The sequence below is a fragment of the Aythya marila genome (genome assembly GCF_965140915.1).
Source record: "Aythya marila genome assembly, chromosome: 17".
NCBI classification, from domain to species: Eukaryota; Metazoa; Chordata; class Aves; order Anseriformes; family Anatidae; genus Aythya; species Aythya marila.
Genome location: NC_139058.1, coordinates 11,093,643 through 11,119,524, shown reverse-complemented (window position 1 = coordinate 11,119,524; position 25,882 = coordinate 11,093,643). Strand labels below are relative to the sequence as shown.

Genomic DNA, 25,882 nt, shown 5'->3' with positions numbered 1-25,882 from the left:
TTCCAAGTATGAATTTGTATAGATGCTATAACTTCGCTCTGCATTTCTTCAGCCAAGTGTCTGGCTTTAGTGTTTTAGGAGAATAAAGTAATACATAGCAGCTACATCTAAAAGAATGATCTCTGAACTGCAGGTATGTTATAGCATTCATTTGTCATGGTAGAAGCCTGAGCTGTAGAGTTAAGCAAATGATTTTGCTGAAGTTTAGCTTGTGGGCTTCCCTCTGAGCCTGGACAATCCTGCTGCTCTTCTGCCTTTTCAGCACCTTCCATGTAATGTCTGCTTCCCATTACTCATAATTCTGATGGTTAAAAAATTATCCATACCTCAATTTATTTATTTTATTTAGCTAGTTCTTAGTCATTTGGTTTTGTGCTTCAGTGACTCCTCTCGCTGAGAACTGCATGTTAAATGTATTTAGTGAGCAAGATTCTGTCTCCTTTCAGCCATTGTTGTGCTGAACTAAATAGTCCAAACTCTTCTCTGCTCATAAAATGGGCAGTCTGTTTTCAGGTAGTTGCAGTAGTTCATATATATGCCTAGTCAGTCTTTCTCTATTATGGATCTTCAGAGTACCATGCTGAAATCCAGTTGTAGTTCTTCTGTTGTTGCATACCCTGGTATTAATAACTTCTTCCTCCTACAGAATACAGTTCACTGTTACATCTTAATATTACATGGTCTTTTTCCACATACAGCTCTCCCAGTTCTTAAGTAGTTGACTATTTTTTTTTTCCTTTTGCTGACGAAATCCAAGCTAGGTCTACAGACTTTAAAAGTCTGTAAGTTTACTAAAAATGTGTGTGTATTTCAAGGGAAGTCGTTTTGCTTCTCTGATGTAACCTAATACGCTGTGTTTCGTTGTTTTTTCTGTCAGACATAATGAAGGAGCTTCTATAAAGAACCAGGCACAAGAGAGAAAGCAATACTTTAGATAGGGAACATCCCAACAGATATTCAAATAGAATAACTAAGCATTAGCCAAGACAGAGTATACTGCTCAGTATTGTGTGACATTTCTATTTTACTAGAAAACTCTCCGATATTGACCTCAGTAACACTCACCATTTCAGGGCCATAAAAAAGAGGGAGGGATTTATGTATTAGGGAATGCTAGCATACTAGCCAGGAAATGGAAACAGTGAAAGTGATTTCTCTGTCACGAGAGGGGCATCAGTTGGACTGAGAGAACGAGAACAATTGTCAATAGGCAATCAGTGCATAAATAAAACTATGTATTGGCTTCTTGTTGGTTTTGGCTTTTGTGCTACAGGTTTTATACCTGTAGAATAATGGGTGACTACCACTGCATTTTAAAAGTGCTGGGACATGAAACTGTTGGAAAGTGTCCAGAGGAGGGCTACGAAGATGGTGAAAGGCCTGGAGGGGAAGACGTACGAAGAACGGCTGAGGTCACTGGGCCTGTTCAGCCTGGAGAAGAGGAGGCTGAGGGGAGACCTCATCACAGTCTACAACTTCCTCATAAGGGGGTGTCGAGAGGCAGGAGACCTTTTCTCCATTAACACCAGTCACAGGACCCGCGGGAACGGGGTTAAGCTGAGGCAGGGGAAATTTAGGCTTGACATCAGGAGGGGGTTCTTCACAGAGAGGGTGGTTGCACACTGGAACAGGCTCCCCAGGGAAGTGGTCGCTGCACGGAGCCTGTCTGAATTTAAGAAGAGATTGGACTGTGCACTTAGTCACATGGTCTGAACTTCTGGGTAGACCTGTGCGATGTCAAGAGTTGGACTTGATGATCCTTAAGGGTCCCTTCCAACTCAGGATATTCTATTCTATTCTATGATTCTATGAAATTGGCTACTGATCCCTGTGGGGAAAGAGCTTACATGCGCCAAATGCAGTTGTGTCTGTTGCAATAGCGTAGTTGGGAAAAAGAAGCTGTAGGCTGGAAATGTAGTGTGTATGTGATTGTACTGCATGGTTCCACTGATGATGCAGCAAGCTGGGCCTTTGAGAGAAAGCTAGCTTTTTAGTCATTTAGAGGCCTAAAAAAAAAAAAAAAAAAAAAAGAAATCTGTTGTTTGTCATGGTACCACAGAAGAGGGGAAAGACTAATGAGAATTGCAGAATAAATACAAACTATTTCCTGTGAAAAGAGGTTGAAGTCTAGGGGAAAGCTGCTGCTTGCACAGAGGAGAGATTTTTTTAGTTTTTGTTTTTTCTTTCTTTGGAAGCAGTAAACCAACATTTTATATTGGTGTTGTATGAGCATCAACACGTTAATACAGGTATCTGTTGAAGACCAGAGTTATTGTTTCAGAAGTAGACAAAGCTTGAGCTGTAATCTGTAGGAAAAGTCCTGATCTTCCAAGGGTTTCTGACTTCAGTTAAATTTATGAGTATGAATGATTTAGAGATTTCAGCAGCTTTACTGTCTGTATAGTAGCTCAGTTAATAAAATAAGTATTTCACATACTGTCCGATTGAAATCAGAGCTTTCTGCTATCTGTAGATTTATTAAATATATCTGCATGTATATGTGAGACTGCTATACAGAGAGCATACTTTTATTTACCATTTTGAGATTGATGTGAATGGAATCAATATCCATTGCTTTGATTTTCATTACTGAGGGCATCTGAAATGTTGACCAACCATATCTTACTTGTGTCAAATGGATCACACAGCCCTAATATACACACCATTTGACCTACTAGGATATCTTTCAAAGAACTGTAAGGCTTAGACTGTCACTTTTTTTTTTTCCTGACTCAAAGAAATGCAATCTAATTAGGAGGATCCTACAATATAGATACAAATTGTAGGTGCACCCAGTGTGTGGGGAGCCCAGAATGAAAATGTGTTTTTTTTTTTGTTGTTTGTTTGTTTTAAAGACCCTGAAGTAGGATTCCTTATTTTAAAGTACAAGATTGATTATTTAGTGACTCTAGGATCTGCACAGATATAAAATATTTACAGCAAGTTGGTGAATTCTAATGGGGAAAAGAAATCTCTCAAGGCATTTTCTTCTAATGAATATAAAATAAGGAAGGAATTATGTACAAATGTAAAAATTACAGAGTTTTAGTATTTGTGTTTAACTACCAGATACTTATTTCTCTCCTCTTCACTCAGGTGTAGTTTGACTGAATGCACCTAAATTACAGTGTTTTAAGAGGAGGAGACTCATGAACAGAATTGACTCTTCCTTGGGAAATGTTTGACATTTCACTACCTGTTAGCATTGTCCTTCTTACAGTAAATGTCACTTGAGACTTTTCTAATAAAAAAAGAAAAAACAAAAACAACAACAACAAAAACAACCTCCCCATACCACCCAATTTGTGCATTCTTCTAATTTCACATGAAATCAAATGACTGATTTCTGTTAGAAATTTCAATATCTTTAAGGTGATACAGGTTTCTCCCAGTTCCACCTCAGAATGATTACTTGCTTGTATTTTTGGAGGCAAGGCATGTAAATTGTAGATTCTTCATTACAAATTAAGTATTTAAAATGTCTTTGACATTATGAAATGGAAAGAAACATAGCAGACATACAACCAGGTGATAAAATCCAACTAGTTCAAAGCAGGTGTAATATCTAGGAGAGAAAAAATGTTTTCCTGTTTTGTGTGTCCTTGTCTGACTAGGGAATTTAGAGCAGTCATTGGAAGATGAAGGAATCCAGCTCTCTCTGCATTATTGGACCCAGAGGCCATACTGTGTCATTACTAATGCATGCAGGCATGTTCAATAAAATTCATGGTTATACATCCCATTGTCATTTTCAGAGCTCATTGATTTAAGTAGCTCCCAACAATACAGAGTACTGCAACAGGCAGCACAGCCTAATATGCTGGTAGGTACCAAGTGGAGAGTCTTATTTCAATCAAGAAGTGAGAAGAAAAAGAAATTACTTTAAGGATGAATCAAACATCACAAGTTGCCCAGAGCAGTCATGGAGATTACATCCTTCGAGATTTTCAAAACCTGACTGGAAAAGATTGTAACTTGCTTAGAATGACTCAGCTTTTAGGAGGGGGATTGGACTAGATGATCTCCAGAGATACCTTCCAAACTTAACCATTCTGTGTGTCTGTCCAAAGAAGGTATTTAATAATTGAATATCCTTCAAATTATTTATCCTCTACAAGAGGAAACAAAGTTGCAAAGATCCTGTTGCTGCAAGAGGCAGGAAGTCCAGGAAGCAGGTTCAGGGGTGCAGGACAATCTCCCTTTATATTTCTCACCAGTGGGTGTAACCCATTGCTTAGTCTCTGAGCATGGGCAAGGGATGTGAAGGTAGAGCTGGATGAACAGAGCTGTGTGGTGAAGCTGGCGTATGGCTGCAGTTCTGAGAGTACTGTTAGCATCTGCATTTATGAAACTCCAGTTATGGTCCAAAGCAGCTGTCTCCCGTGGTTTAAAAATGTAGGAAAGTTCTCTCCCAGGTAAGGTGAAGTGGCATCATCCGTTCAAGTGCAGAGGCTGTGTCTGGCAGACCAGACTAAATATAATTAACTTAAAAAGAAAAAAAATAAAATAACCAACGTGGTTGTATCCACTGAAAATAAACCTTAAGCTCAAACTTTTAGTGAGATAAACAATTTTAAAAGGTTTATTTAAATGTTGAGGCTTCCACTGTCACTTTATACAGGTAGATTCAAAGCATATTGAAGATAATCTTGTAATGAGCTTTGGCTTTACAAGGAGATGCATGTTTCTTCCATAATTTTCTTTGTTTCTATTTGGTATTTTCTACTTGGTGAGTAATATTTGCAATTACTTTTCTACAATACCATGTTAGTAACAGCAGCAGGAAGCCATAGTTAGCTCAGCTGGAACATTTTGGTCTCCAGAGCTCTTGTTATTGCATTCAGAGTAAGAAATAACTGCCTGCTTATCTCTGCGGTATTTTGATTCCATTCTTCCTCTCATCCCCTTTTCTTGTTCAGCGTTACTTTATTGGTTAGACTCAGGACAGATGCTAGGAATAGTAAATTCAAGTTGATTGTAACAGATATTGTCTGACATTGGCATGTCTGTAACTAGGAAGATGAAAACAATGGGAAGTAAATATTTTGGACAAGCTGAAAGAATTTGCTAAAATAATTCATAATCGTCTTGTCTGTTAGACTGTATAAACAAAACAAATTATTTCCTTTCATTTATGCACATTTTTGAAGAGCTTTGGAATTGCTGTGATGGTGTATTGAGCAGTGAGCACTGAGCAGAAGTACTGCTTCTTGTTGACGTTTTTAGTGTTACCATCTCTTAACTTCTGGCAGTGCAATCTTCCTGTAGAGAATACGGGACTGCAGCACACTCCTGGGACTTGAGAGCTCTGCTTGGATTTCACCTTTACAACTGGTCTGCATTAAAGCACCTTGAGGACATGCTTGTAAATATGAAAATAAAGGTGCTTAGCTTCTGTTTAAAATCCTCTACCTGTGGGACTAGGTTACGTAATGAGCATGTTTTACTCATCTCATGGGGACAATGCCTGAGCCGTTAAATCTGTGGCAGCAAAATGAAACAATTTTGGAACCAAGTCATCATTTTCAGCATAAATAGAAGGTCATGCCCTTGTCAGCCAGCATTGGTTCAGCATAAGGTTCCAGTCAGAATTGTCTGCATGATGCCTAGAGCTGTTCTTTAAGAGACCTTCACCCTTTGTTTGGAATTGCTGATACGGTGGGTCTTTTGAATATTTATAAGAGGCTTTCTGAGGTAGTCCTTACTGCAGTCAGAGTGCACACTCATTGGTTCTTGGTAACTGATCTGGCAAAAAGAAGTTTCAGTAAGCTCTTGATAGGCCACCAAATCAAGTGTTGTTCTTCCATGATTTTTTTTCCCCTCCTTAGTGTTGAATGTTAAACCATGGTACTTATTTGGCAAATTCAGAACACAATTCCACACTTACTGCTTTTGTAGTTTCAGTGCTGGCTTGATTCCTGGTAAGTTCAGACATTTGGGACCTGGAGTTTGGCAGACAAAACTTTTATAATAAGGGTATAAGTGAAGGCTGGAAGGCATGTTCCCTTGCGTTGCATTCACTTGCTTGACTTGCCTCGTGTTTTGCTCGGCTCCATTGCACAAAGGTGTTCAAAATCACATTACATCCACACCCCTTGCCATTTTAAGAGTATTTGGTTCCTAAAGGTTAGGAGTTCATTTCAACAGCAGGTGACTGTCCTTGTGAAGAATTGCACTAGTCTGTTCTTTTTACAGGATGCATGTCATACACTTGAATTTTTCTTCCCATGAGTTGAATGCTCAACAGTGGTTACTTTTTAATCAGGTGAAAATTACCAGTATGTGGAATATACTTTTTGAGCTATGTTACTCAAGAGAAAAAGTAATAGATTATATAATTATAACTTCTTCCTGAAATCTTAGGTGCTACAGGCATTTGTAGGTTGCAGAGCACCCAGATTTGAAACGCAAGTGACATCTTGATTTTTATGGTAAAAACATGAATTAAAATGGCTTGCCATTCAGCTTTTGTTTTTCTTCATCTGTGAGATTCTTAATGGTGATTTTTTTTTTTTTAAAGACCATAATTTTTCACTTTTTAACAGTAGGAGCTTTTAAATGGGTCATACAGGACTGTCATACTTAATTTTAGAAGGGCAAGTTTAGGATCTGTTGCAATGTTTTAAAATTTAACCAGGTAATTCTTGGCTTTTTTGTGTGTTTGTTTTAAACTATTATGTTACCCCACTAATAGCTGTTTGATATTGTTTCTGTTTTTATTTCTTGTTGGTTAAGACAAAAGAAAATGCATATATTGGACAAAAATAGCAAAATTTTGCTTCTGACATCCAGATTGAATGGGTCAGCAGGAGAAGTTTGAATTGCTAATGAAAGTGAAACTTTGGGGGGAAAATTCTTGCCTGAGGTTGAATTTGTACTGGTTCTACACATTTCTTCCAACTCTGCCATCTCCCTCTCAGTGCTGCTTCTGGAACAACATGACCCCTTTAATGAAATTTTATTTTGTGACAAACTGAATTTCTGTGTACGTGCTCTACTTGGTAGTATGTTTCATGTTTGCAATGGAGTTTCTCCTTTGTTCTGCAGTACTTAAAAGCATTTTACTGATGAGGGTTGAGGATAAGTAAAGCATCCTGTTTACTAATTAGATAAATTTTCATCAAGTGTTGTCCTAAAGGCACTGTAATTGTTGTATTAAGAGAAAGTGTTGCCTTGAAACTTGTAAATTATGAAATGATGTATAAAATCTACATTGGAAGGTGAAGGAACACATGGAGACTACCTGGGCTTTGTAAGGCAGTCAAATGCCGACTTCGTTGCACAAATCAGGGGAGAATAAAGTCTTTCTTCGTAACCACAGTCTGCATATAGCTTGGTTGGTGCTTTCTAGGTCTCTTAAAAGAATGCATAAGCTTCTGTGTTATAAAAAGCTATTTGTGCAGTTGAGTGCTCCTACCTCATGTATGGGCCTGAGTGTTAAGTTCTTTGTTGCTGCTGTTAGTGGGTTCAGCTTAGGCCTTGGATGTGAGCAGTCTTCACTGAGGACTGGGGGAAGAAAAGGAGTAGCTATTTGTGGTATTGATGTCCAGTCACTGCTGTTAAGGGATACTCTTTATGTCAATATGACAGTCCTACAAATCCTGTCTAGCCAACAGTAGAAAGACCTGGTGGTGCTTTGACACTGTAGTGACACAGCTATTCTTGGCTATATATATGTGTATATATTGCATGTAGATGTAGATGTACAAGTGCATACACGTGCTTTTACACACACATACACACACACATTTTTCTATTTACATCTTGCCCAATATGGAATTCTATGGTACTGCCATGCAGGCATTTTTTATTTTTATTTTTTAATTAATGTCTTTTTTTACAAAACAGTTTTATTTTTATGCATTACATTAGTTTGTGGCTCATAAATGACTCATCTAATATTCTACAAACAAATGGATTCTGGCTATTAAGACTCAATGTTTTGGTTTTCATTTTTCCTGTAATGGAACTGTTAGTTTATTGAAATAAAGTATATTATCTGGAATAACTTTTTTGTAAGCAAAGAGGTAGGGTATACCATCTTAGCTATTTTGCTTCTTGTTATCATAGTCTTGAATGATGCTGTAAGCCAGAGATTTCAGCAGAAACTTGTCCACGTAGTAGAGCAATTGAACCAGATAATAAATTTCTGCCATGAATTTAGCCTTTAAGAAGCTGCACCTTTTGAGGTTTATCAAAGTCTTGCCTTAGATGTTTTGAAATAGGGATAGCAGTGCAGGTTTGGCAAGTGTTTGGGTTACAGAGCTGCTTAGAGAGAGATCCCCTTGTGCAGGTCACTGAGCTAATAGTCACTTAGTTACAGAATTTCTGTCCAGAATGTGATCCATCTCTTATGTTTTTCAGGGATATCCATAACTTTGAGTTCTGCTTTATGAAGGAGGGAAGGGGCCTAACGACTCTTCTGAAAGGGTGGTAAGAGTCAAAATTTCATTACATAAACTTTTTATTTTATTATCTACACTTATTTATGGCTAAAAAATCTAGAAGATTGGCTACTAAAGTGGCTACTAAATTAATCCTTCTTGCTCTTTACTGTTCCAGATAGTCTCACAATTGTCATTCTTCAGCCAACAATAAAGTGATGAAAGACTCATTCATTTTTTAGTAATAGTCTTTAGTGGCCTTCTCAAACAGTAGTGCTTTTGAACTGAGCATGGCTAAGATATGCAAGAGTTTGAATTAGGTCTGCTTGGAATAGCAAACTGCTATACAAAAACAATTGTCTGTATAATAAAAATGCAGAACAGTTAACTGTATGTAAAGTAACTGTAATAAAGTCTCCAAAATGTTATGAACAGACCTTTTCAAAATATTTTCTTCTACTGCTGTCCCACTTTTTAGACATGAGATAAACTGGCTTCCAACCTTTTAACTGCTCCTTTTCAGCCACTCTCAGCTTTGTATCCAGTTGTACCATCAGACTTCATCTGAGGTTGTTCTCTGGACTATCTACATAGTAGGGCTGATGCTACTTATTTTTACTTGGAATATAAAGGTTTCTGGCATCTGGAGTCAAAGAATCTACAACTTACTAGAGCTCTGAAGGAGTATGATTCACCTTGGAATTTGTGGCACATGAATTTAATACGGGTACAAATTCAGTGGCTGTCCACTTGTGCAATGGGATGGATGGCTTTCTGCGGCACTTGACCCTTCTGCTGCCCTGCTTGTTTTAAGTCAAGGGCCATTGACATAACAGTACAGTCAAAGATCAAGTAATTTATTAATTCATATGACTTCTGATGACTTGGGAAGCCACTCCTGAGATAACTAAACAGTAAGTTTTCTTACAGAAGGAAAAACCATCAGGGTAAAGGAACATAATTAGAAAAAATAAATCTTCAAATTTACTAAAAGCACAAGACAGATGTACTTGCTAAATGAATAAAATTGAATAATTCAAGTTTTTCGAAGCCTTAATTATGTAACCTAATTTATTGTAATATTCTCTTTCTATCTTTGTTTTAAGGGAAGTAGAATTTTCGTTGAAAGATGGGAATAGAGTTAGCGCAGTACAAGAGATACTGAAAGTTGCTGGTTCCTAATTTTCCAAACAGTAAAAAGGTAGAAGGAAAAGGTAGGAGACTTCTTAGGAGGTTTTCTACTGTAACAGTCATTCTGAGGTGAAATTTGAAGTATTTTGAAAAAGGAAATTAAGTGCAGGGATGAAAGGGAATAATATAATAGGAACTGTAACTATAGAGCTTTTCTCCTACCAAACAGTCCTGCTGTTTGTTCAAAATTAGAAAAAAGTAGCAGGCTCTATCCATTGACAAACAAATTAGATGATTTGTGTGGATTCATGAGCAACCCATTATTATTTTGTAGCATATTTGTGAGCTATGGAATACCTAACTTTGAAAATGTTCCTGTTCTTTCTACAGTGAAAAAAGAGTAATAATTGTGCTAGCATTAGCAAATACACTTTTTATAGAGTTCGTGACTAAGACTGATTTGCTTGTGTCAAAAGTGAGGTGTGCTCTGTACTCATTTTAAAGAAAACGTCGCCCTTAATCAGAAGTGCCATATGTTTTCAGAATGACGGTGCTTTCAATTTATTGCTCATCAGCCCTGGAGAATGCTGGTTAGTTCCTTTACAAGTGCGACTCACAGGCTCAGACTGCTCACTTATATTTTAGGTTTATTTTGAGTAGTTATTGGTCCAGGGTTCATAATAATAAAATAAAATTGCATTTTTCTCAATCCATGGACATCTTGGTGGAAAATCTGAAAAGCTGGAGCCATTTGGAACTGCTCTTCCTCCCACTGAGGTCAGCAATAGAATGTCTGTGGCTTTCAGTGGGAGTAACGTTATACCATCTAAATGTGAAGACCTCCCCTTTTCTCTAAAATGGATTATAACAGTCTGTTACAATACTACATGAAATCTAAGTAACTATTACACTGTTTGTTTATGAAAGGAGTGTTAATAGCAGGAAAAAAAAAAAAAAGCCTAAAAAGGGAATGACATGTAAAACAATAATAACTGCATTTTCATCAATGAATACTATAAAGATATTTCAAGTACTGCAGTTGTGTGATTGAAATGGACAGTTGTGATTGTAATGTGCCAAATGGAATTGACTTCCAGATTGCCAGACTTTCCAGTCCATCCAGAGCATGTGCTTTTTTTCTATTATAAACATTTGGGTCCTTATGATCCAGTTTGGTGGTGGTTGTTGTTTTTTCTCTAACTCAATGCTTGCAGATTAATGTCTGTTTATTTTGTGTTTATTATAATCTTTCCTGGGATAACCACAAAGTATGAATTAATCTTGTTTAATTGATGGATTGCTGTAGATTAATGTTTAATGTGCTTGATATTTCTTTCTTAGCTAACAAGTTAATTTTTTGAAAATTGTATGTAGTTAAGTTCATTATAAAATGGTGTTGGGTGTGTCAGATTGTTTGCCACATAAGGGAAGTGCAAGATAACAACCTCAAGATAGCATTTTGACTTATAAACATTGCAGTATAAACAAGCATTCACTAAGTAATTTTAGAAAGGAATTTCCCCTTCATGTAGTATATATTATATGTAGACGTTAATTAGTGATTTCCATATGTAGCTGTTGGAAATTGTTTTTATCTGGTTTATCTGACACCACGTTTATTTATCTTGAATTAGAACTTCTACCATTGTCTCTGCATGACGTGACTTATGAACCAAGTCTGATTTACTCTGGGTTGTATGCTTGAGAATTTAACTCTTAAGAGATTATCTTGCTAATGATCATCCAAGCCTTCTAGATTTGTGAATGAGTCCTAATTTTGCCTTCATTATTATCCATGATTCTAGTGCTTTTGGTGTTTTTGAATGAATTTACATGTAAGAAGGACAGTTCAATTCTTATCTACAACATACACAGATTTAATTTCATGTACTTGCAATAGTCTAATTTGGAATGACTTTATAGTTCCTAATTGAAAATGGTTACTTGTTTGAAAATGTGAAAAATTTGCCTTCATGCTGCTTACGGCATGGCACAGTTTAATAATGATCTTGGGGTCCAGACAGCTTTAGAGCTGAAGTCCTGTTAGCCTGTATGAGGCCTGGATTTTGAGCTGATGTATCTACATAGAGAGGATGCTTCAGTATCCAAGTATGCCTTCTCTAAACCCTAGGTGTGGTGCAGCACTTGATGCAGGGAGCTGCCATGGCTGGGACCCACTGAGACAGAGGATGGAGGGGATTTTTTTATTTTTTATTTTCAGTAGGGTATAGCTAATTGATTTCTTGAAGTGGTGTATCTGTGCTGCTTATTAGCAAATGTCTTGCAAAAGTACTCGTCTTTGTGAAATAGAGTTTCATTGAATTGTCTGGGTAAGGTTACCCTTAAGAGTGGATTTCATGTGCTGAGGTCTGTACGATACTTCATAATGTGCCCTCTTACTTTACACTTCGTGGCTCAGAGAAGACTTGCATCATCTAAAATGCATTTGTATTCAAAATTTGTATGCTTCTCTGGACCCAGAGACTAATAACCTGTAGTCACTGTATGCATATGGAAACATACTAATGTGCATCTGCCAAAAAGTCCTACATCTGTGCACATATCATTATCGAAAACAAACATGTAACTTCTGATCCTTAAGATAAGTGTGAGTGCTTCCATTTTGGTTAAACAGTTTAACTCCTCTGTGATACCTTTTGCAGGCATATTCCCTGAAGCCACAGTAGATTTCCCCATGTGGATCCAGTTGGGAGATTAAAAGTTCAGGATTTAATCTTTGCTGCCATAGCAAGAGTCATGGAAGGCCTTCTTAGTATTCACTCAGTGCTGTTGGAAACATCTCTGGTAATACTGTAGTAATATTGGCATGCTCTATTAAAACTACAGTGAATAAAACTTTAAGACCCAATCTCTTGATTTACATTTCTTACAGCAATGTCTAATAGAATCAGTAAGGCATAAATGTTAGATTAATTTTCTCTTTTTATTTAGCTCCATGAAAGCCCCTTCCAAGTAGATAAATGAAACTTAGATGAAAAGAACTGACAAATAAATATAAAGAATTATTCTAGAAATGCCTTATTTGGAAAATAACTGTTCTTTACCTTGCCCCCCTTAGAGACATATCTTCTTCAATTAACTTCAAATTCCAGAACTGATACAGATGTGATAGAAATGCAGCCATTTTGCAACAGCTGCACCATGCTGTGGGAACTGTTCTTAATTTTTTTCTTTAGGTATTAAAAAGTATACTTCATGATAAGAGGACAGGCAATTTTGTTTGCCTTTGCTACTGTCCTGATTTCTTGTAATTCTAGTGTCGCTCTTCTGTTGTAAATACTTTCAAATTATTTTGTAGAAAAAAGGCTTTAAGTTAAACATTGATTAGTCCTCCCCCCCCCAACTCTATCTGGTGTATACATTTTTGATTTTAATAGGAACATTCGTGGAACAAGTCCTCCAAAACTGACTTGTCGAGTTCATAGCAGGAACTAGTTGAAGATAGATTGATAGTTGAAGATTGGTGGCTAGCAAATGTGACGCCCATCTACAAGAAGGGCCGGAGGGCAGACTCGGGAAACTACAGGCCTGTCAGTTTGACCTCAGTGCCAGGGAAGCTCATGGAGCAGATCCTCCTGAGAGTCATCACGCAGCACTTGCAGGGCCACCAGGCGATCAGGCCCAGTCAGCATGGCTTTATGAAAGGCAGGTCCTGCTTGACGAACCTGATCTCCTTCTATGACAGAGTGACACGCTGGGTGGATGAGGGAAAGGCTGTGGCTGTGGTCTACCTTGACTTCAGCAAGGCTTTTGACACTGTCTCCCACAGCATTCTCCTCAAGAAACAGGCTGCTCTTGGCTTGGACTGGCGCACGCTTCGTTGGGTTAGAAACTGGCTGGATAGCCGGGCCCAAAGAGTCGTGGTGAATGGAGCCAAGTCCAGTTGGAGGCCAGTCACTAGTGGCGTCCCCCAGGGCTCGGTGCTGGGGCCGGTCCTCTTTAATATCTTCATCGATGATCTGGACGAGGGCATCGAGTGCACCCTCAGTAAGTTCGCAGATGACACCAAGTTAGGTGTGTGTGTCGATCTGCTTGAGGGTAGGATGGCTCTGCAGGAGGATCTGGATAGGCTGCACCGATGGGCTGAGGTCAACTGCATGAAGTTCAACAAGGCCAAGTGCCGGGTCCTGCACCTGGGGCGCAATAACCCCAAGCAGAGCTACAGGCTGGGAGAGGAATGGTTGGAAAGCTGCCAGGCAGAGAAGGACCTGGGAGTGATGGTGGATAGTCGGCTGAATATGAGCCAGCAGTGTGCTCAGGTGGCCAAGAAGGCCAACAGCATCCTGGCTTGTATTAGGAACAGCGTGACCAGCAGGGCTAGGGAGGTGATCGTCCCCCTGTACTCAGCTCTGGTGAGGCCGCACCTCGAGTACTGTGTTCAGTTTTGGGCCCCTCGCTACAAGAAGGACATGGAGGTGCTTGAGCGGGTGCAGAGAAGGGCGACGAAGCTGGTGAGGGGCCTGGAGAACAAGTCCTACGAGGAGCGGCTGAGGGAGCTGGGCTTGTTCAGCCTGGAGAAGAGGAGGCTCAGGGGCGACCTTATCGCTCTCTATAGGTACCTCAGGGGAGGCTGTAGCGAGGTGGGGGTTGGCCTGTTCTCCCACGTGCCTGGTGACAGGACGAGGGGGAATGGGCTTAAGTTGCGCCAGGGGAGTTTTAGGTTAGATGTTAGGAAGAACTTCTTCACTGAAAGGGTTGTGAGGCATTGGAACAGGCTGCCCTGGAAAGTGGTGGAGTCACCATCCCTGGAAGTCTTCAAAAGACGTTTAGATGTAGAGCTTAGGGATATGGTTTAGTGGGGACTGCTAGCGTTAGGTCAGAGGTTGGACTCGATGATCTTGAGGTCTCTTCCAACCTAGAAATTCTGTGATTCTGTGATAGAATTTTGGCTAGACTTTCTTCCCTTGTACAGCTTAAGTGATCCTCCTGTCTTTGAAAAGTTGATGACTTAATGTTTCATGCTCGTGACATTATCATGCAGGTATTTTAAGGTCTATTTCAAAATTTAATGGTCAACCTTCTCTTTTAGTTTTAAAGCTGAATTTTCCCTCCATCTGGAGGGTTATGCTTGAGCAAGTCTGGAGATGCCTTGTCTGCTGAGAGACAGGGATTCAGGCAGGGATTGTTTCCCTGAAACAGTGTAATCAGAAACAAAAGGGAAATATGCCCTGATGTGTCTCAAAAGCTGAAAGCATTGCTTGTTCCTCCTCTCCTTCCTGATTGGAATTCCAGTAATTGTTGCAGCTTTATCATCACCCACGTCAATAAAAATTCTTTGTTCCTTGCAACTGCTATTTACCATTGCAATGATGGGTCGCAGGCATTTTTGTTTAAGGATGCAAAGACATTCATGTCTTTAAAATGATCATTAGCATATTCTTTCATTGAAATTATCTTTGGCATGTTCTTCTGTTTAATTAAATTGTAGCCTACTCTGTGGTTGGCTTTTCTGGTAAGTTTCTTCCACTTAAGACAGTTGCAGAGAATCAGAATTGATACTTACCTCACTGAGCTGCGAGACAGAAGATTAAATTAATAATATTTCAGTGCTTTGTTCCAACTCCATTTAATGTTGTAAGAATTTCTTCTCTTAGTGCTAGGCATCTGTGAAAATATTAGCAAGTATTTTTTTCGAGTTTTACTATATAGGTGTATGGGATGTTATTTTGACATAAAGATTTAGTGCTCTATATGGTGACCAAGATAAAGTTTTCAGAAGTCTTGGAGGAAGTTCAGTATTGGTTTGGTCATTGCACATTGATCTCGGTGCGTTTATAGATGCAGAGGGCAGCACAAAGGCTAGATGCTTTCCAGCATGTGGTAATGCAGTAGATATTTATCTTTCAGGAACTTTTTTTTTTTTTTTTTTTTATCAGATCTAAGTTCGGAAATGTGTTTGAAAACAGTCTTGTCACACACATCATCAAGGTCAGGAGGGAAAGAGAGCAGAGGCTTTAGCATTTCAGATAGGCTTTGTGAGAGGAGTGTAGACTGCTAGTTCACTAACTAGTGGCTCTAGAGCAGTCCTGCAGTAGAGTGAACTCGAACCATTTCTCCAGTTCCATGAAATGTTCAGTTCATGCTGCTGTTTGGGACCTGAGCATTGTACTCACATGCAGATTTACTTGGTAAAACCCACAGATGATGAATTATGAATCTGAACTGTTAGAAGTGGAACCAGCTGAAAGCCAGGAATGCACAGCACAGAATGATCCCTAAGGGGGAGGGAATATGGTTTTTGCAGTTGGAAGTACTGAAATTGTTGATATAATGATGAACACAGATTAATTCACCCTTTCTATTTATAGACAGTAGAGGGTTATTAGACATAGCTGTAGTATTTTGGAAAAGGCCTCTTACAACTTAGTATTGTTGATTTTATCATGCTTTCTAACAATCAGTTCTGACTAAATGAAACCATTTGGTCTCCTGTTACGATGATGTACTGTAAGTGGCGAATACTACCTGTGAGTCGAGTCCTAGCTTAGAGCACTTGTTGACTTCAAATAAATGTCATCTGAAAAATACTTTTGTTGAGCGTTGGACCTGATTAGCACACTCATAACTAGTTTCTGTTTGTAGCAATTTGAGTTTATTACTCATAGTTTTGGGAAGCTGCCATGTGTGTTGGTGGCACTCAGTTACTAATTAAATTTATTATTAACATCAGTTAGACTAATATTAGGATCCCAAATCTGGAGGTATACAGTCTTATCATAAGTGGTCTTTCTATAATAATCTTTGCCTGCCACTGAGATTGTAGGATAAATGCTGCTTTGTGTTCATTTTTGAACCAAAAAGAACTCCCCTGATTTATTGGATTTATTCCACACTTAAACTACTGTAAGAGCATGCTGCTGCTGTGTACACACTTTCTGCCAGCGGGTGGAAATACATATACAGCTCATTCGTTGACTTACTTCTCTTTTTGGCTGACTGATGTCACACAACTTCTCCAGCTTTTTTGTGGTTAACGTAGCTATTGGTTTTAGGGGGAGGAGGAGGGGAAGAGCAGGAGAAAGTCAAGAGCAGGAGAAGCTGTTTTAGGGACATTGGTACTTGATGTTGGGATGAAGTCAAACTCTAGAAAGGAGTTTGGAAGACTCTTCATTGAAGTGTGTCTGGATGATCGTGGAAGCAGGGGATGAAATAATAAAGATCTAGGCCAATTCATAAGGTAGCTAGAAAAGCTGTTTTTACGAAGAGGACTGATGCTTGTTATACTTGTCCCATTCAGGTTATATTGCAGCTTTGTTGAAAGAATTAAAAAGAAGGTAATTACAGAAAATTTTGTTTGTTTGTTTGTTTGTTTAAGCTGATATGCTGCGTTTATTGTCTTTAATGTCAGCAGATACAGCAATGTGAATTCTCAGATTTGGGTGAGCTTGCTAGGAGATGGGTCATGTCTGCAGACTTTCAGGCTGAGCAAATTACTGACTGTACTCAATGGGGTACATATTTTTGGGGGATGGAAGGAGTTACGTGCAAACTAGAGACTATGAGAAAAATGCCTTTGCTTGCAGTGGAATTTGTCAAGCAGACACGCGTGCCATGGAATTATTCGTGCTTGTAAGTGGCTAATTGGCTCCCTTACAGCTCAACTTAGATAGGAAAGCTTTTGCTTTCTCTTTTTCTGTGTAACACAACTTAGAGGAGAGGGTACAGCTGGATCACCTGGTGTGTTTGGTGTCATCTTAACTTTGCAAGCTGATCACACCCTGCTTAACTTGTGAAAACAGACGGCTTACAGCATAACACTAGTATTTCCTTATTTTTCTTTCCTGCTTGCTGAATATTATAGCTATTGCTTTTTGCCTGAAAGAAATGTGGAATTATTTCTATGTACACTTCTAATCAAGAGACACAAAGAGCTTCTTTCCTAGTATCCCACAATTAAAGAGGAAATGGTTGTCTAGCCTTTCTGAGGAAACTCATTCAAAAAAAAAATGGAATATTTTTTCCTAATTTTTTCCTTGAATAATAATTTGAACAGATTACATTTTGCATCTTGGTCCCAAATCCAATCAACTATTACGTAAACTTACTGCTAATTTCTGTATATAATGTAACTCCTTGGCATTTTGAAGAACACAGCAATGGTAACCAGTGACTTCAGATTTTTTTTTTTTTAAGCAAGTTTATCTTAGTGTAGTGAATTAGAAGTCCATCATCAGTCAGAAACATTTGATTAAATGTGAAATAAATAACCAGTGTGCATTAAAGTCTGTGACTAAAATTACAAATTTGTAATATGATTTATCTAAAACTGTAGGTGCAAAATAAAGTAGAAATATTTTTATCTGGGTCCACTAAAGTCAAGTTAATTGGAAGAAGGGCAGTGCGGGAGAAAGTGGCATTTTATTTTGTTACCATGGGGTATTGCAGAATAGTACAAGTTCGTTAAAAGGCAGGTTTAGCTGGAAGGGATAAATGTGGGCTTGTGTTTGTCAATTTATAATAGGAATGGAATTTCATTAGCACTACTATTCATTTGTGTTGTGGGAGGAAGAGTAAAATAGATTCTCATTGACTTAAAATGTCACTGTCAATTCTGACTGCTGGAATTCTCAGCAGTTTGTTGGCTGAATATGTGAAAGAAACTAGGACTGTGGGTCAGCCCTGTTCTCTCTAATTAAGTTCCTTGGGGTTTTGTGTGGGCTTACATATTTGTTGTTGTTGTATAACATTGTGCTTTTGTGTTTTCTCTAATACCCAGGTGTTCTTTGGTTTCTGATAGAGCTTCATTTTTATTTCTGTAATGCAAACTGTCCCTTCAATTGCAAAAGTATAATTTCTAGTGTCTGTACTCCATGCCTTCCTTTCCCCGTTCTTTTGTAAAGTCCTTGACATTTCATTGCTTGGTCTACCCAGCATAATGTTTACATAATTTTCTTGTCCAGCTGCTGACTGTCCTTTTTTTTGGTATTTCTCTCAAGATTTTGTTTCTCTGCTTCTAAGAGCTACACAACAAATCTGTGTTTCCCTTTTCTTTCTTCAACTCATTCCATCTTCTGCTCCATTTTTTCCTTGTCATAAATTTTGGTGTAGTTCTTCTAGGACATCATTTGGAATCAAAGTCTGCATACTTGTAGAAAGATTTAAATGATTAGATTTTGCTTTGACTTAAACAGAATTAAATTACCATCTCTGCCAGTTCCAAACACAGAGAATTACGATCTGGCTGTTAGATCCTAAACTTTTTGGAACAAGGTTTCTTATTGTTTTTGTTTGATTGTTTAAAGTAGTTGGTAAAAATTACTGAAAAATACTTTCCTTCTTGCTTCAAGTGGCATGTTACATTGGTCATGGAGTTTTCTGCTAGTACTTAAAAGCCAAATTCAAGTTATTGCTCATGTAGCTCTGTTCTAGTGTACAATGAAGTGGTTTTAAAATCAAAATCAAATCAGAGATACCTGTTGTAATATTTTTGAATGTGAGGTTAACCTTAGCTGAAAATCATTTTGGCCTTTTTTGATGTTGTATCCCCATAACTTGTGAAGATTGTCATATTATTTTCCTGACAGCATTTTCTGTATGTTAGAAAATTATATGAAGAAGGGCTTTCATTTATAGACCACCAACCTTCCCATCCACCTTTGTCTTTAATAACTGTATTTTTTTTCTGATTGTTTTTAAAGATGAAGAATAACTGTTTAAGTTCCTTCTTCCCATAACCCCAGAGGAAATTGCAGTGTATCACCTGGGAAAGATCCACTGCTTCTCTGTTCTCTGTTATTTTTCAAGTCTGTATTAATCACTGATACTCACCACAGGTATTGAAGAGCTCAGCTCTACAGGTCTTTGAGGTAAAATGAAGTGTCCCTTAAGCCACTTGGGCACTTGTTCCTCCTAGACACAGAGAGAGCATCATCATGTCATTATAATAGCGATTATTAATGATAGGGTGTTAGACAGGATGTTGTATTTCTTTAATTCCAAAGCAGCATACAGTAGACATAACAAGAGCAAATAACTTAAATTTTAATTAATTCCCGTCTGTTTTGTAGTAGGCAAAGTCTAACACTCCCCATTTTAGATATGGCTAAAATATGGTTCAGTTGAACTACTGCTTCTCAAAATATTTCCACTTATCTCTGAAATCATAATTACAACATTCATCGTATTTGAATATAATTGCTGCACTTTGCATTCTGTTCAAGTCTTGGGACTTAAAGAAAGAATTCATCTCAGCTTTTTTTTTTTTCTCTTCCTACTGTAACCTGTACTTGGGACCCCATCTCCTTTGATTTTTAACAATTATAACATAATGCTTCTAATGAAGCAGTACCATACATGTAGGGGATTAATTTTAAATGGAAACAGATATTTACAAAGTAATAAACAGATATATCATGTATGTGGTTAGGCAGCTTACCCTTACCCTGTACACAGAGATTCTGGATACAGGAACCGCAACAGCTCTGTGTTAGTCCTATTGTAGGCAAATTTTCCTAGATTATTCCACCTCTTTAAGAAATTAAATGGCATGTTCTAGGAAATGAGGAAAATACTATCTCTGCATAACAAGACTTAATTGATACTTGTCAACTGTTTGAGATACTCTACTTTCAGAAGGCGTTGCTGGGTAGTAACGAATTCTGCTATACGCAGTGAGTGACTTGGTAGAACAGACCAGTACTAAACGTGCGTGCCTTTAACGTGCCTTAAAATGCTTATAACTCACACAGAAGAAATTGCAATGTTTAGAGATTTGTATTCCTGGTAGATGATGACTTTTTGAAGCATTTTCAAAAGTCTGGTCAGTGCAGTAAACTGTGGATGTCCTAGCATGTTGACTGCATAGTACCAAATCGTGCTGAAACTTAGTTGAAGCTTTAAAGTGCTGTAGGGCTATATGAAAGCATTACTCTGTCTTTTCTTTGAATGTGTGACCACCTGATGAGAGAGTTAGACATTTGTACTCTAAAGTAGGTATCTTCAGTTTGGAACTGATTAGAGAATAGTTGCTAACCCTTTTCTGCCTCAGCCATGATGTAATATAAGTACATTTTTAAGCTTACTCCTAAAAACAGTTGGTGTTTTGCTCACCATGTTTTTATATGATTTCGAGATGCTTTCAGACTGCTATACTTCTGTTGGGTAGAATCCTTCTAATTTCCACCAAAACTGATAGCAAAGATGCATACTATTTTCAAAGTAGTAAATTGATGACTTTCAAATCAGAATACTAGTGAGAATTTTAATAGAACCTGATGATGCTTGACCTTGTCCCTGCCATCTTTTCTTTTTTTAGTCTCTGTTGAAGAGAAATTGAGTTTTGGAAGAACTTACTCACAGTATTCTTCTCTCCTGTTACTTCCCCATGTGACCAGTAATGTTGAGAACAGTTTTGATGCTGGTGAGCCATCTCTGATGCTCTCCGCTTTGCTCTGCTGTGCATTTCTTGCTGCATACAATGAAGAGAAAAATGTGCAAATCAAAGAGTGCAACAGAGGATGGGGCCTGAGGCATTTGTGGAGCTCTTCCCACTAGCTGTCCCAGGGAGGTGACAGGCTCAGCACGTTGAGCACAAAGCTCTTTGAGGCTCTTTTAACATTTTTTCCTTTTTCTCTTTATCGGTCTATTTGCTGGGGTGCTCTGAAGTTTCTTAATCCTTGGGAATTATTTCAATCTGCAGCCTTGCTACTGAGCAATTGTGGTAATACCAGAGTCCAATTTAGCAGTATTTCTTCAAGAACTTGGGTCCTTGACTGATTTGTAGAGGACAAATGAAAAAAGCAATTGCAAATGGGTTTCTGTGTTATTAGAGCTCTAAACAGCCTTCCCTCTTGGCTGTGTGGCAGGTTATACCTCAAGGGAGGATGGGTGGTCCATGAACCTAAAAAGATTTAAATACTTAAGTTCAGGGTCAAGTATTCATGTCAGTGGGTGTCTTAACAAACTGGTCACAGAGTGCTCAGCAATAACCATTTTCCTTAATATTCTTAGGTAGCATTGTGATTGGTAATTGAATAGCAAGTTTTGAGTTCTCAAATTACTTTATCAGCTGTCCCTATGATTTACTTATGATTATTTCACTATAGAACCTCAATATTTGATTAATTTTTCTAAAGCACGGTGACAAGTTGTTGTGCTATGGTTAAAATTTATCTACTGTAGCAATACCAGCACAAAGAATTGGTAAGCCAGAGAAGTGAACCAAGTCAGGATAGAAACAGGTTACTATTGTTAAGGGCTGTTAAAAGATCTTCTTGAGAATGACTATTAGCATACAACCTCTTGCCCTCTGTGAACTCTTTCTTTTCCACCATTATTCAGTGTTTTTAGGCTGAATCAGCAGCATTTCAGTGTTTCATCAATGCATGACCCTAATCAGGAGAAAGGGAATTATTAGCTTGTGAAAGCTACCCTGAAGCTCCTTGAGGCTGTGCAGCCTCTCTTCCCATACAGATAGCTAGAGTTCACCTCTTAGGAGCCATCAGGTCCAGCATATTGGAGCATTCACCATTCTCCTCCATGACAGCCTGTAGCTCTGAAAGCATTTTTTTTTTTTTATTCCTCTCAGGTCTGCAGAAGGTGCTATGCTTAAATTAACTTTGGCAAGAAGCCATAATATATGGATGCAAGACGACGATCGTCTACTAGTATGGAGTAGTGGTTTCTGGATGCGAAATATAAACCCCGATCTTTTGCTTCACCTGCTATTTTGATGGCTCTGATTCAATTCAGTCTACTACTTAAGCATATTTGCTCTGTTGTTTATATTTGGTTCTCCTCCCTCCAGAATATATCAGAGCAAAACGATGCTGTAATGAAGGATCTATATGTTGCAGTGAGAGTCTGTGCCTCGGACATACCAAGTAGCGGAACTGTGGTTGATTTATGATTCAATCTGTTGATAACTGTCTGGTCTCTTCATTTTTCTAATATTTCAGATATAAAAATGAGGTATTACTCCCTATTACAGAAGTGGGTTCTTCAAAGAGAAAAGATAGTTACAAATCAACATTTACATTCCTCTTTGAGGATAGCTAGTTGTGAGAAACTGAGGGGAACAGTAGAAGAAAAAGTTTAAGAATTAAGTGCCAGTATCTCTGACCTCCTGTTTGAGCATCCAGCCTGCCTGGTATAATAAAAGCTATTTATAAATTGCTGGTCTGTTAAACGTGTACAGAATTTTACGATGCATAAATTGGCAAACTGAGCCAGCAAAGGGACTTAGCAGAGTGATGAATGGATGACAGGGTGCAAGACTGAAACTGCATTTTATTCAAGGATTGTGAGGTTAAGAAGTGCTGCTGGGAAGGGGTGGCAGTTGAAGGAGAAAGAGACAGAATCCAGGAGTTAAAGAATCCAATGATCTGAGAATTATCAAGCCACATTGTCACACTTCTTTTTTTTCTTTTTTTTTCTTTTTTTTTTTTTTTGCCAGTTACAACTCCAGCTTAGTAGCTTTTTCATTTACTACATTTTCATGGGTAATTCTCCCAGCTCTAATTACACCACTTACAACAGTCTCTTCCAGTGTCACAGCCTTAATCCTCCTAAAACTTAGTTTGCTCCCTAGGATGTAAAGCAACAGGTAGAAACTTGTTTTATTTCCACCCCTTAAACCGCATCCACTCCCTCTCAGGATTATAGTATGGAGAGAACATGATCAATCAACCCAAAATCATAATCTTGATCTGGATAGAAGTTCATGATCTAGATAGAAGTTCATGAATCTGTTCAGTTGGTTGTCTGTTAGAGACTGGTAACTCATTAAACTGTCATTTAATTATAGTGGTCATGCAAATATTCCTCAGCAGAATGTAGTTAATACAACTTAATTCCAAACACATGAGTCAACCTAAGGTCACTAGGTTGCAATTATTCTTTGTAATGTTGTCACAGCACATGTTCAACATGCAGGTGCATTTTATATCCTCAAATACCACAGAGTAAAATCAAAACGAGGCTAAAATAAAACTGTTTTAACCAGTTAACGAAATCTCTTTTTCAAGTGTTTTTATTCCTTTTATAAACTTGTTATAAGGTCTTCATGTATTGAATTTAAAATTGGCAGATAGATTATTTAAAGATCAGTGATTGTACTGTGAAATGCATGTTTTTGTCTTTTATGTGTTCTCTATGCCTTGCATCTGTAACGATTCCTGCCAAAAAACATTGAAAAGAAAATTAAAGAGGCACTCAGGATAATCATTATGAAGAAAAGAATTCCCTTTGCTGGTAGGAACTAAAAAAATATATCCTCATTAGTTTTATAGTAGGAATGGCCTTTAATTTTCTTCTGGTAACTTGTGGAGTATTTTCTTAAATGGGTAGTCTGGAGGACTTTTCTTTTTATGTTTGGGGAAACTGCAGCACTTCTAATTTTCATGCAGAAAACAGAAGAGATTGTCGCAAGCCCCTGTGTTTTGACATTAATATATATTAATTTTTGGTTGTGACTTTAAATAAAATGTATGTGGCTGTCTGGATTATTGCTTTGGTCTAAGTTGTGTGTTGAAGACTAACAGTGCATATTTGCTCGGCAGATATCCTCCTGCTTTTGGTCAGCATTGTAGCTGAAACCCTCTTCAGAATACAAAGGAAATGGGTTGAAGGTAGATTAATTCTTTTCCTTAGCCCCTTTTACAGGAGCTTGATATTTTTCAGGGAAGGGCCTATTGGCCTGTTGCTGCCTGAGCTTGAGGTGTACACCTGATGGTCCCTTAGGTTAGCCATGGGTGAGTGGGAGAGCCTTAGATCCACAGGTATTACCCAGCAGACTGCGTGCTGCTAGCAGGCCCCTGAAGAGCTGGCTTTGCATGCTTATTGCTGTATAAGTGAGGAAAACTAGCTGTGCTGTATAGGAATGTTCTTCTCAGCCCTACCTTTGTTCTTGCAGATATCGAGCAATGCAGCATATGCCACTAGTTTTACCTGCATGTTGAGCCAAAATGCTATAGGCATGTTTGGTGCCTCTGTCCTCAATGAACCTTGGAATCATTTAGGCTTTAGGCTGGAAAAGACCTTTAAGGTCAAGTCCAATCATCCACCTAACACAAGTTGACCACAGAATCATAGCATCATTTAGGCTGGAAAAGATCTTTAAGATAACAAGTCTAAGCATGCGCTGGTTGAACTAAGGTCTGTCACTATGCAGTGAGTATTTTGAGTTGTATGCCATAGTAAATGTCATTTGAGGGGGCTTCTTAAAGTTTCTTTGTATTGATAATAATTAATACCGTATGCGTGGAACAGTACGAATACCTGTTCTGCAAATCATAGCAAGCACAGCCTGCACACTAAGCAGAAGGCAAGAGAAGCATGATGAATGTGTTTTAGGTTCAAGATCATAGCTTTTAAGTTAAGGAACCATTTATTCTATTATAAAATTAGTATTTTTGAAAGAGAAGATAGCAGACTTTTTCTGTGGCAATAACTTGATACTTCTCCTCTAAACTGTTAAAGATGTTTATTTAAGAAAGCATGTTTTTGCTGGATACTTTACTTTATATGGATATTTTATGGGTATAAAACATACAGATGTAATATTTAGAATGATAGTATGTGGATCAGAAATGGCTTTGATGTAACTCTAGATGGAATTTAAGTTAACTGTAATAACCAATCTTTTGACTTGCATATATGGAAAATTTGTTTTGGCAACTTTAAGCAGTAAATAAGAATTCCCATGCAATTTTTAGACACTTCTCAGAGTAGAAACCCATTTTAACACTGGGTAGAATTGTGTTCAGAATATTTAATGTCAGCATCTTTGGGAAATGCTACAAAGGTGGTATTGCACATATCACATTTGGTCACTACTTAGTGTTTTTTTTTTTTTCTTCAGTGCTTTTGCTGATGTTATTTCCTCCCTGATGCGTTGATGGTAGAATCAATCACTAGAAGTAGAGCACTCATGTTAAGAGGCTAAGCATACACAGGAAAGTTTGGTCTAAATATTTGTGTTGGTTTATGAGTTAGTTTAGTTGATGCAGTGTAGTAGTGGTGCTGCACTGTGATCAGCCAAAATGATGTGATGAGGGTACTTTTTTCCTTCAGTGTCTGTTGCTCCGGGATTTCTGTATGTGGAGTTTGTGTAGGAATTAGACAAGCAGGATTATGCGTGTGACTTGAAACATGAAGTGGGAAGGATAGTACAGGGTATCATACATGGGGCTCTGGGAAGGGAGCAAATTACATAACTGCCTGGGGAAAAAAAAAAAAAAAAACTTGTTAAAATGGTGTTTGAAGTGTTATACCTAAAGAAAGCAATTACATATTCTAATCCCTAAGTCCATGAAATAAATGCATTATGTTTGCCACTTTTGTAAACATTGATTTGTTTTTCTCTGGAATTGGCAAGTTAGACTTGGTTGATACCAAAGCCAAATGAC

At 38.1% G+C, this 25,882-nt stretch overlaps 1 protein-coding gene across 3 annotated transcripts in view; it reads left to right on the top strand.

Moving 5' to 3' along the window:
* ARVCF (ARVCF delta catenin family member) overlaps positions 1-25,882 on the top strand; it is a 269,893-nt gene that overhangs the window by 11,932 nt on the left and 232,079 nt on the right. For all 3 annotated transcript variants that reach the window (XM_082774079.1, XM_082774080.1, XM_082774083.1), the window contains exon 2: positions 8,365-8,433. The gene's annotated coding sequence lies outside the window, so the exon portion shown is untranslated. The remainder of the gene's footprint in view (positions 1-8,364; positions 8,434-25,882) is intronic.